Source organism: Mercenaria mercenaria, chromosome 18, assembly GCF_021730395.1.
Source record: "Mercenaria mercenaria strain notata chromosome 18, MADL_Memer_1, whole genome shotgun sequence".
Lineage (NCBI taxonomy): Eukaryota > Metazoa > Mollusca > Bivalvia > Venerida > Veneridae > Mercenaria > Mercenaria mercenaria.
This window is the reverse complement of record NC_069378.1, coordinates 8,093,023-8,106,142: the sequence shown is the minus strand read 5'-3', so window position 1 is coordinate 8,106,142 and position 13,120 is coordinate 8,093,023. Positions and strand designations below refer to the sequence as shown.

The following is a 13,120-nucleotide window of genomic DNA, read 5'->3' as shown; positions in this document are numbered from 1 at the left end:
CATGTCCCCCTAAATGCATAGTTGTAACAGGCAAGAAGTCAATAGGGGACAGGACTGAAAGTAAATGAGACACTGTTGTGGGCTGCAAAAGGGATCACCTACTAGTAGACTAGCCACTAGACTGATAATAACTGTATTTCTATTTATATTTTTTTCCCTTTTTTGACAAATTCAATTTCATAGAGACAAAAGCCTGTCTATTTTAGAGATTTTCACGCAGGACTGATGTTTTGATATTGGGCATAGGATATAGACCGGCTAAATTCACTACATTCAATCATAAAAATGTAAAAAGATATATCATAGTCTAGGAGCTGGTCTAACCATCCTAGTAGGTTTCAACATTCTATGTCAAGTGGTTCTCAAGTTATTGATCAGATACCATTTTCCATTTTCAGACCCCTGTGACCTTGACCGTAGCTCAAGTGACCATAAAATTGATAAGGATTATCTACTCTGTAAGTCCTATCATCCTATTAGGTTTTATGTTTCTAGGTCAAATGGTTCTCAAGCTATTTATCGTAAATCTTTTTCCATATTCTGGTCCCTGTGACCTTGACCTTTAAAAAAGTGACCCAAAACTCAATAGGGGTCATCTACATGTTCGATCATCCTATGAAGTTTCAACATTACCATTATTATTATTATACCAGATTTATATAGCACCCTTTTCATGATAAACACGTTCAAAGACGCTTTTCATGTAGCAAACGCAGCCACACAGCGATCTGACCAGGGGGATAGAGTGATATAGCCACTAGAACTGATTGAGAGAAATAATTTTTAGACACAGACTTGTCTGGCTTACTTAGCCTAGCTCTTTGTGAATAGACAGTCTGGTTCTTTATGTGCTCGGTGTAAAGCACCAATACACATGAAGTCGTCTTTCCTGGGAAGAACCAGTACAGGCCTCTAAATAAGGTGGGAGACACTCAAGAGCACCTCAGAAATTTCCAGTGTTTTGACTGGGATTCGAACCCAGGACCTCTGGATTGACAGTCAAGCATTCTGGTTCAGGTGGTTCTCAGGTTTTTAATCAGAAACAGCTTTCCATGTTCAGGCTCCTGTACCCTTGACCTTCGATCTACATACCCAAAAATGTTATGGCTCATATACTCTGTAAGCCCTGTCATCCTATGAAGATATAAGATTCAACGTCAAATATGGTTCTCCAGTTATTGAACAAAAATTAAGTGTGGCGAAGAGATGGTCACTGTGACCTTGACCTCTGATTAAGTGACCTCAAAACAGATAGAGGTCATTTACTCTGTAAGTCCTATCACCTTATGAAGTTGTAGGCTCTAGGTTAAATGGTTCCCAAGTTACTGACAGGAAATGGATTTCCATTTTCTGGCTGTTGTGACCTTGAGTTTTAATAGTGACCCCAAAATCAATAAGAGTCATCTATGCTACATGTCCAATCATCCTATGAAGTTTAAACATTCTTGGTCAAGCGGTTCTCAAATTAGTGATTGTAAATGGTTTCTATGTTCAGGCCCCTGTGACCTTGACCTTTAAATCTAAATGGGTCATCTGCTCTGCATGTCCAATCATCCTATGAAGTTTTGACATTATTTTGGTGGAAAAAAAAAACCTAGTATTTTCCTTGTTAAACCAGAACTTTCAACAAGAACTTGAAATGTACATGTACTTTCTAGTAACTCACTACAACATTGATATATACAGCAAATCTGTTACTTTTTCCAGTTTTCAATACTAAAATGTATACCATTTTAAAGACTGACTATCAGCTATTACATTAATTTTGACAAAATTTCTGACCTTTTGGTATAACACAGTTCAATACAATGCTTTCAAATAATAAAAGTATTCATGTATTTAATTTTGTATCATTGATTTAAAACATTTTGAAAAATTGCCTTATGTGATACAATAATTCAATTATATGTCTGAAAAAAATATACATGTCAAAAATTACAATACATAGTAATGATAATACAATCTTCTTCATCTTTTTATACAGTGCATCTTCTGTTTTCCTGAAAGTGAAAAATGTCTTTCTCTTTCTCCAAGATTATAATATAATGTTCCAGATATTTCTTTATCTTAAAATATATCGAGGGATTATTATGCCCTCCACACGCGAAATAATCTTAGAGGGATTATTATGTCCTCCACATGCAGAATTATTTTTGAGGGATTATTATGCCCTCCACACACGAAATCATTTTTGAGGCATTATTATGCCCTCCACACACAACATTATTTTTTAGGGATAATTATGCCCTCCACACGAGACTTTTTTGAGGGATTACTATGCCCTCCACACACAAAATTATTTTTAAAGGATTATATGCCCTCAACATGCTGAATTATTTTTGAGGGAGTATTATGCCCTCCACAAGCAATATTATTTTTGAGGGATTATTATGCCCTCCACACACGAAATCATTTGAGGCATTATTATGCCTCCACACACAACATTATTTTTAGGGATAATTATGCCTCCCACGAGACTTTTTTGAGGGATTACTATGCCCTCCACACACAAATTATTTTTAAAGATTATTGCCTCAACATGCTGATTATTTTTGAGGGAGTATTATGCCCTCCACAAGCAATATTATTTTTGAGGGATTATTATGCCCTCCACACACAGAATTATTTTTGAGGGATTATTATGCCCTCCACACACGAAATCATTTTGAGGGATTATTATGCCCTCCACATGCGAGAATATTTACGCTATTTGCCATATAAAATGCAATATTTCTGCATAACACATTACTGTTAATCACTGTTGTTAATTTCTAATGGGCATAACTTTGTAATGGGCTGTGTTTTTTCTTTACCATTTACTAAAATGTTTACTGCTCTCACATGAACATCGTGACTTGTATGAGCGTGTGTAACACAACCTAAAGGCAAATGTGCTCGACGCACGCCAGGTTATACCATAATAACGACTTCTCCAACTTTCAGATCTGGTCAAACTCTGTTCCATTTCTTGGAGGTACATAGGTTTGGCAACCACTCACGAATCCAACAACCCCAAAAGTTTCGCACTAACTCTTGAACTCGCACCATTTCTAGGGCTGAAATCATTTGTATCAAGGCTCTCAGGAGCGAACTCTCCTCCTATTTGTCCATCTTGGAAATGATTTGGAGTAAGAGGAATGCAATCAGCAGGGTTAGCTGACTGATAAATAAGCGGTTTCAAACTGATAAGAGCTTCTGCTCCTACAAATGCGGTCATAAATTCCTCATCTGACACTGAAGCATTCTGTAACATGTAATTCATGGCTCGTTTAGCACTTTTCACAATGATTTCATGTACACCTCCCCAATGTGGCGCTAATGTAGGAATGAAATGCCACTGAACTCCTTTATTTGCTGTCTTTTCTTTTATCTGATCATGATTCAGTGCGTTTACTAATTATCTGAGTTCCTTTTCACTATCGACAAAGTTTGTTCCATTATCCGACAGAACTGTTCCTGGAAGACCTCTACGACCAGCAAACTGATAAAATGAATTTGAAATGCATCAGTATCTATTCCAAATGAGATTTCAAGATGAACAGTCCATGTGTTCAGACAAGTAAACAGACATAAATATCTTATTTCAGACTGTTTTCCTCGACCTTGGACAGTAATGAAAGGTCCCACATAATCCAATGCTAAATGGACAAATGCTTTTAATGGCACACTACAACAAATACTAGTTAATGGTGCCATAATCTGTTCAGCAGGTCAAGCTCAGTCGTCGACTCGTTCAGGACAAGACAGTAACTTTTTTTTATGTGGTGGCCCAAAGGACCAGGAACTTTGCAAACTGCTGGTCCGACAAGATTTCAAGTGGTTCTACTGCCTGTTGAGCAATTTAAGTAAACTTAGTCATATTATTCAACTTTACTCAAGTATCATTCCATGTATATTTTTAGTAATTATTATTCAACAAGGTCCATCATAAGTCTATAAGCTCTGTTTTGACAGCAATGAAGTCTTGTCTGTGCATGTAGTCCTCATCATCAGTGGCATCGTCGTCATTGTCACCATCATCATCACATACACCTTTCCTAGCCACGTCAAGTTCTCCGGCAATTAGAAACACATCATCTGTGTCGATACTCAGACTGCGATTGGTGAATTTGGCAGGCTGTAATAAAAAGACAGTATTAATTATTAGATAGTTATTCCATTGTGTCCGTCTGTCAGAAATTTACATACAATATTCAGTGGCTGCATGAGGATAGTGTAAATTTCTTTACATTTACTTTTTTATCATTGTAGAATGGTCTCCTGGCCCTACTACCACTGGAATTCCATACTGAATGGATTAACATGGAATCACTCAGAGAGCTAGAACTAAGCAAAGACCTCCAGTCATTTTCATGTAATTTTCATCCTAAAAAATAGAGAAAATAAAACAATTTTATCTAAGTGCAATACAAGAAGACTAGGAGTATTTCAACTAATAATGACTAAAAAAGAAAGAACTTTAAACACTGAAATACCTTGAGAATCCTAGCTCTGCATCCACAGAGCTAGAAGGGAGAGTAAACAGCATTCAATTAAGGTGAATAGGTTTGGATATTTGGGCTGCATACAGTCCTACAGGTCTTGCCAGGTCAGTTTTTGCAATGGCATCAACTTTTCTGCTAAAAAAAACAACAACAACAAGAGGGCCATAATGGGATCCGAGATCTTATGGTGACACAAGATTTGTGCAAGTTTGATTAAATTCAAATCATAAATGAAGCTCTATTGTGCAGACAAGGTTAAAATAGCTAATTCTGGCCCTTTCAGGGGCCTTCACTCTGGAACCCAATATGGGATCTGGCCAGTTAAAGAAAGGAACCAAGATCTTATGGTGACACAAGTTTTGTGCAAGTTTGATTAATTTCAAATCATAAATGAAGCTGTTATTGTGCAGACAAGGTCAAAATAGCTAACTCTGGCCCTTTCAGGGGCCTTTACTCTGGAACCCATTATGGAATCTGGCCAGTTCAAGAAAGGAACCAAGATCTTATGGTGATACAAGTTTTGTGCAAGTCTGCTTAAAATAAAACCTTAAATAAAGCTGCAATTGTGCAGAAAAGGTCAAAATAGCTAGTTCTGGCCCTTTCCAGGGCCATAAATCTGGAACCCATAATGGAATGTGGCCATTTCAAAAAAGAGCCAAGATCTTATGGTGATACAAGTTGTGTGCAAGTTTGGTAAAAATCATATAAAAAATAAAGCTGCTATTGTGCAGACAAGGTCAAAGTAGCTAATTTTGGAACCGATAATGGGATCTGGCCAGTTCAAGAAAGGAACCAAGATCTTATGGTGATACAAGTTGTGTGTAAGTTTGGTTAAAATCATAAATGAAACCAGTATTGTGCAGACAAAAAAATGCTGATGCATGGATGGACGGACTGGCGACAGACAACAGATGAAGGGTGATCATGAAAGCTTACCATGTCACTATGTGACAGGGGAGCTAACAAAAATACATTTAATACAATTATTATAATACAGCTGAAGACTTAATGGATTATCATTTTATATTATAAATATATGTGTGTACATAAGTGATATTACCTGTGGTAAATTTCCCTCTTACACCTGATCCACTCTAATTGTATGGATTCAACCGCCAAATCGCTATCATATGCCTTGAGAGCAGGCTCACAACTCTGAGCTATGTCCACCAGCTCCATGTCTGGGAAATCTTCTAAAATTTTAAACAAGAGGGTCATGATGACCTTGGCTCACTCACCTGAGTAATATGAGCTACATCTTTCAAATGCCAAACTTATGATTTTTAGAAATTTTTTGAAAGATTTTCCGATGTACAATCAAGTAACCCCTGGGGTGGGACCAATTTTACCCCGGGGGTCATGATTTGAACAAAGTTTGTAGAAGTCTACTAGGCAATGTTACATATCAAATATCTAAGATCTGGGCCTTCTGGTTTTTTTTTTAGAAATTTATAAAGTTTTCCCTATGTACAATCAGGTAACCCCTGGGGCTGGGCCAATTTGACCATGGGTGGGGGTGGGGGTGTCAAGATTTGAACAAATTTTGTAGAGGTCCAATACGCAATGCTACATGTCAAATATCTAAGCTCTACACCTTCTGGTTTATTTTTAGAAAATTTTGAAGATTTTTCTATGTACAATCAAGTAACCCCATGGGGCGGGGTCATGATTTGAACAAATTTTGTAGAAGTCTACCTGGCAATGCTACATGTCAAATATCTAAGATCTTTTGTTTGTTTGTTTTGGGTTTAATGCCGTTTTTCAACAGTATTTCAGTCATGTAACGGCGGGCAGTTAACCTAACCAGTGTTCCTGGATTCTGTACCAGTACAAACCTGTTCTCCGCAAGTAACTACCAACTTCCCCACATGAATCAGAGGTGGAGGACTAATGATTTCAGACACAATGTCGTTTATCAAATAGTCACGGAGAACATACCGAGGATCGAACTCGCAACCCCAAGATCCGTAGACCAACGCTCTTACCTACTGAGCTAAGCGGGCGGGCTAATAATATCTAAGATCTAGACCTTCTGGTTTATTTTTAGAAAAAAATTGAAGATTTTCCGATGTAAAATCAAGTGACCCCTGGGGCGGGGTCAATTTTGACCCCGGAGGACATGATTTGAACAAATTTTGTGGAGGTCTACTAGGCAATGCTACATGTAAAATATCTAAGCTCAAGGCCTTCTGGTTTATTTTTAGAAAATTTTTGAAGATTTTTCCTACGTAAAATCAAGTGACCCCTTGGGCGGGGTCAATTTTGATGCAAGTGGTCATGATTTGAACAAATTTTGTAGAGGTCCACTAGGCAATACTACATGTCAAATATCTAAGCTCTACGCCTTCTGGTATATTTTTTTTGAATTTTTGAAGGTTTTCCTATAGAAATCTATGTAAAATCAAGTGACCGCTGGGGCGGGGTCAATTTTGACCCCAGGGTCATGATTTGAACAATTTTAGTAGAGGTCCACTAGGCAATGCTACATGTCAAATGTCTAAGCTCTAGGGCTTCTTGTTTTTTTAGAAGATTTTTAGTTTTTCCTTTCGGTTGCAAACCAGAATTCTGCATGGAATTCAATTCTTTGAACAAAGTAACATTCCTGTGAAGTTTGGATGAAATTGGCCTAGCGGTTTATGAGGCGATGTTGTTTAAAGTAAAAGTTTACAGATGACTGACGCCGGGTGTTTAGAATAACTCACCCTGAGCCTTTTTTGTGAGCTAAAAAATACAGAAGGCCATGTTTGCATTTCATCAGCATGTGTTTGCACTGACAAAAACACTTCTCTCTTTTAATTTGAATTAGGATTAAAGTATTTGATAATTACGACAGGAAGTTATTAGTAAATGTTTGTAAAAAAAAAATCTTTTTTTTTAGATGATAGAGCTACCTAATTCTTCATTAAGACTACTTGGAAAGTTCTTAAAACTGTCAAAGTGGTAATTGGGTGCAAGAGTTATGCACCTTGTGTCATATGATGAGGGTGATGATGTAGAACAACTACTTCAAGTTTGAATCAAATCCATTCAGTAATAACTGAAATATAGTGAAAATGCATCACCCACATCATATGACACAAGGTGCATCACTCTGGCACCAATTTCATAATAATTAGTGCCAGAGTTATGCACCTTGTGTCATATGATGTGGGTGATGATGTTGAACAACTACTTCAAGTATGAATCAAATCCATTCAGTAATAACAGAGATAGAGTAAAAGTGCATCAAAACTTTAACCTGAAATTCTAAGTAAAAAGGGGGAAGAATTCATGAAAATTTGTTCCAGAGTTATGAACCTTGTGTCATATGATGTTGGTGATGATGTTGAACAATTACTTTAAGTATGAATCAAATCCATTCAGTAATAACAGGGATAGAGTGAAAGTGCAGCACAACTTTAACCTGAAATTCTTAGGAAAAAGGGGGCATAATTCATGAAAAATTGGTGCCAGAGTTATGCACCTTGTGTCATATGATGTGGGTGATGACATTAAAAAATTATTTTAAGTCTGAATCAAATCCTTATTACTGACAGAGATAAGAGTGAAAATGCATCAAAACTTTTACCAACAATTCTAAGTAACAAGAGGGTAAAGATGACCCAGAATCGCTCACCTGAGTATACTGAACTGCATGTTTCAAATAGCAAACTGATGCTAAAATATTAGAAAGTAGATCAGTAGGTCACATTTATGGTCACTGAAAGACAGTTTAAAGATTGGTGTGCAAAACTGTACATGGCATCCAAAGTTCAAGGCTGGATCTTAAACTAGAGTGGTCACAAGCAAACATTTACCCACAGACACACGGACAACGTAGTCCAACTGACCTAGTTTTTGACCGCAGTTGACCCAGTTTCAAACTTGACCTAGATCTCATCAAGATGAATATTCAGACCAACTTTCATACAGACCCAATGAAAAATATCACTTCTAGAGGTCACAAGGTTTTTCTATTATTTGGCCTACTGACCTAGTTTTTGAAGGCACATGACCCAGTTTCAAAGCTGACCTAGATATCATCAAAGTGAACATTCTGACCAATTTTCATTAAGATCCATTGAAAAGTATGGACTCGAGAGAGGTCATAAGGTTTTTCTATTTTTAGACCTACTGACCTAGTTTTTTGACCGTATGTGACCCAGTTTCGAATCTGACCTTCTGACTAATTTTCATGAAGATCCATTGGAAAATATGGCCTCTAAGGGAGGTCAAAAGGTTTTTCTATTTTTAGACCAACTGACCTAGTTTTTGAACGCAGTTGATCCAGTTTTAGAACTGACCTAGATATCATCAAGATGAATATTCAGACCAACTTTCATACAGATCCCATAATAAATATCGCCTCTTGAGAGGTTACAAGGTTTTTCTACTATCTGACCTAATGACCTAGTTTTTGAAAGCATGTGACCCAGCTTCAATCTTATCCTAGACATCATCAAGGTGAACGTTTTGACCAATTTTCATGAAGATCCATTGAAAAGTATGGCCCCTAGAGAGGTCATAAAGTTTTTCTATTTTTAGACCTACCAACCTAGTTTTTGACCGCACGTGACCCAGTTTCAAACTTGACCTAGATATCATCAAGGTGAACATTCTGACCAATTTTCATGAAGATCCACTGAAAAATATGGCCTCTAGAGAGGTCACAAGGTTTTTCTATTTTTAGACCTACTGACCTAAATTTTGACCTCAGTTGACCCAGTTTCAAGCTTGACCTAGACATCATCCAGATGAACATTTTGACTAATTTTCATGACAATCAATTGAAAAATATGGCCTCTAGGGAGGTCAAAAGGTTTTAGACTTACTGACCTAGTTTTTGACCACAGTTGATCCGGTTTCAAATCTGACCTAGATAACATCAAGATGAATATTCAGACCAACTTTCACACAGATCCCATGATAAATATAGCCTCTAGAGAGGTCACAAGGTTTTCTACTATTTGACCTAATGACCTAGTTTTTGACAGCACGTGACCCAGTTTCGAACTTGACCTAGATATTATCATTTCTGACCAACTTTCATAAAGATCTCATGAAAAATGTGACCTCTAGAGTGATCACAAGCAAAAATTTACGGACGCACGGACGACGAACGCTGCGCAATCACAAAAGCTTTGTGACAGGTGAGCTAAAAAGGGGGAATAATTCATGAAAAATTTGTGTCTGAGTTATGCAGCTTGTGTCATATAATGTGGGTGATGATGCTGAACAACTATTTCAAGTTTGAATCAAATCCATTCAGTAATGACAGAGATAAAGTGAAAGTGCATCAAACCTATAACCTGAAAATCTAAGTGAAAATCATGAAATACTGAAGCAAGAGTTATGGCCCTATGTCAGATGATTGTGGATGACGATGAGGAATAACTATTTAAAGTTTGAATCAAATCCATCAAGTAACTAGAGATGCTTTTGAGAAAAGCGCATGTCTCCCACAACTGCCCCTTAGATGATGAAAAATGTTAGTTTCTCTAGATGTTTTAGACGAGTGGATCCAATTAGATGGTCTAGATGAGTGGATCCAATCAGTAATTCAAGGGCCATAAATGAAAAGTGCCTAGGCGGATTTGGCTAGTTATCGAACTTGGGTAAGGTCTTATGGCCAAACACACTTTGTTCAAGTTTGGTGAAGATAGGATGAGCAATGTTCGACTTAGAGAGTGGACAAGAGTAAACAGACGGATTTTTTCGGTAATTCAAGGGCCGTAACTCTAAAATGCCTGGACCGATTTGGCTAGTTATCGAACTTGGCCAAGGTCTCATGGTCAAACACATTTTGTTCAAGTTTGGTGAAGATCGGATGAGAAATGTTCGACTTACGTAGATTGCGGACAATAGTAAAAAGACCGATTTTTCGATAATTCAAGGGCCGTAACTCCAAAATACCTGGACCGATTTGGCTAGTTATCGAACTTGGCCAAGGTCTCATGGTCAAACACATTTTGTTCAAGTTTGGGGAAGATCGGATGAGCAATGTTCGATTAAGAGTGCAGACATGAGTAAAATTGCCAATTTTTCGATAATTCAAGGGCCGTAACTCCAAAATGCCTGGACCGATTTGGCTAGTTATCGAACTTGGCCTAGGTCTCATGGTCAAACACATTTTGTTTAAGTTTGGTGAAGATTGGATGAGAAATATTCGAATTAGAGTGCGGACAAGAGTAAAAAGACCGATTTTTGGTAATTCAAGGACCATAACTCCAAGACGCCTGAAACGATTTGGCTAGTTATCGAACTTGGCCGAGGTCTTATGGTCAAACACATTTTGTTCAAGTTTGGTGAAAATCGGATGAGAAAAGCCCGACTTACAGTGCGTACAAGCTTTGTGACAGACACACACACACACACAGACAGACTGGAGTAAATCAATATGTCTCCCACACCACTGTGTGGTGGGAGACATAATTACAGAGATATGATGAAACAAGAGTGCTAGAATGCCACAATATATGCCCGTCACAGCAAATTTCTTTACTCTAGCACCTGTATTTGCAAATGGAATTTTATTTTGTGGTTGTTTACAATGTTTTATTAGTAATTATTGTAATTCTTTTGTTTTTCTTAATCTACAATAAAACTCCTTACCAGGTAGAGATACCTTAAAATACACCTAAAATTTGAAAGGAACATCTATTTTGTACCATAGAAAAGTGGTCTTGGTTTTTCCCTATGGTCATTTATTAAAAAATTACAATGTAAGTTATTTATAGTAACAACTAAAGGAAGTTAATCTTTAAAAAAAAAGGAAAAAAAATCCCCCCGCCCCCACCCCACAAAAGTCCACACAAAAATCTTACCAGGTAGAGATAGGTCAAAATACACCTCAGAATGGGGTGTAACATGCATGTTGTACTACAGAAAAGTGGTCTTGACTTTTCCCTACGACTAGTAAAGAAAAAGTTACAATATAAGCTGTTTATAGTAACAACAAAGGGAAGTACACTCGAAACCCGTTATAACGCTTCTCGATATACCGCGGTCCTCGGTATAACGCTGTATGGCCTTGGCGCCCAAATTTTAGAGGGTAAAAAAAAAAAAAAAAAAATCCGCGGATGTTACTTAATTTGATCATAACCAGCGTTAAAACTACAAGTACCTGTGTACTTTAACACCTTTCCATGACAACTGTCACAAAAATCAATAATCGTCTGCTAGCTTACTTGTTTGCGTATCGCCTTTGTTTAAGTTTCAATACATGTAGACATGTGACAATTATGCAATCAGTACCGTGTCAATATTAGATTGTTTGAATAACAAGCGTGTAACATTGGTCAGTCAACTATCAAACCGTTTAAGTTTGCACCAATTAAGCAGATGACGAGATCACTTGAGTGAATAAAAAATCGAATTTTGTAATAAACTGCGACCGTTTTTCGTAATCATCACACTCAATTCATCGGAAATAACGAAGATTCGAGGCACTGAAAGCCTTACTGAGAATGTGCTCCCTTTTTAATATCGTATATCAACGACGCTGATTTAAAAAATTTCTATCTTATTTATCGATTTCCTTCATGTAAATCTATTCAAAATTATTTTTTTAAGACTGTCCGCGTTTCTCTTTTAGTTACATAAACCCCCAGTGCAATTGCAGTGCATATGTAATTCTCACGACCGCGCATTCCTCACACAGCGTTATATATGTTTACTTCCGGGATACACAAATCAAATTTTCTTTTATAATCACGACAAAATGAGAAGATGACACAGCGTTATAATTCTTTTAATGTATTTTTCAGTAGCATCTAAGGTAAATAAATGTCCCTTTTATACGATTCTTATTTCTTATTAACATAAAACAGCGTCCAAAATACGTTACCGGTGGGTGGGGTATTGCATATACCGCTGATATGATCAACCCGCGTTATAAATTTAACCCCGCTAGATCCGCGGGTCTCGAACCTTGAACCCCGACGACAGCGTTGTAACGGGGTCCCAGTGTAATTTTGAAGCCGGGACCTGCACATGACACTCCGTCTCATGATGGTGTACAATTGTGCCAAGTCAAAATCTCTCAATGAATGAAGAAGAAATGCTCCGGACAAAGTTATTGTTGTATCTGACCTTTGGCCTTAGACCTAGGGTCCTGGTTCTTGCACATGACACTTCGTCTTGTGGTGGTGAACATTTGTGTCAAGTTATATCAAAATCCCTCCATGCATGAAGAAGAAATGCACCGGACAAAGTTTTCATTCTTGTATCCTTTGACCTCTAAGTGTGACCTTGACCTTAAACCTAGGGACCTGGTTCTTGCTTATGACACTGCCTCATGATGGTGAACAATTGTGCCAAGCTACATCAAAATCCCTCCATGCAAGAAGATATGCGCCTGACAAAGTCATTCTTGAATTTGACCTTTGACCTCTAAGTGTGATCTTGACCTTAGACCTAGGGATCTGGTTCTTGGCATGACACTCCATCTTATGATGGTGAAGAATTGTGCCAAGTTTCGTAAAAATCTCTCCATGCATGAAGAAGACATGCTCCGGACAAAGTATGTGGACGCTGCCCGCCCATCTGCCCGCCCGCCAGGGGCGTTCCCATAATACGTCCCGTTTTTTAAACATGCGTATAAAAAGAGAAAGTGTAAAAAAACCAAGGTGGGGACACTGAAAGACCCCGACACCAGG

At 37.7% G+C, this 13,120-nt stretch overlaps 1 long non-coding RNA gene across 9 annotated transcripts in view; it reads right to left on the bottom strand.

The window, feature by feature from the left end:
• Positions 1 to 2,551: 2,551 nt before the first annotated feature.
• LOC123538457 (uncharacterized) overlaps positions 2,552 to 13,120 on the bottom strand; it is a 30,462-nt gene continuing 19,893 nt past the window's right edge. For 6 of the 9 annotated variants that reach the window (XR_008368506.1, XR_008368505.1, XR_008368512.1 and 3 more), the window contains 2 exons: positions 5,545 to 5,677; positions 2,552 to 4,117 (listed from right to left, as the gene is read on the bottom strand). This is a non-coding gene — a long non-coding RNA (uncharacterized LOC123538457). Of the gene's footprint in view, positions 4,118 to 4,229; positions 4,367 to 4,475; positions 4,620 to 5,544; positions 5,678 to 13,120 lie in introns of all 9 variants that reach the window. The other 3 variants (XR_008368509.1, XR_008368510.1, XR_008368508.1) reach the window with 3 other exon arrangements.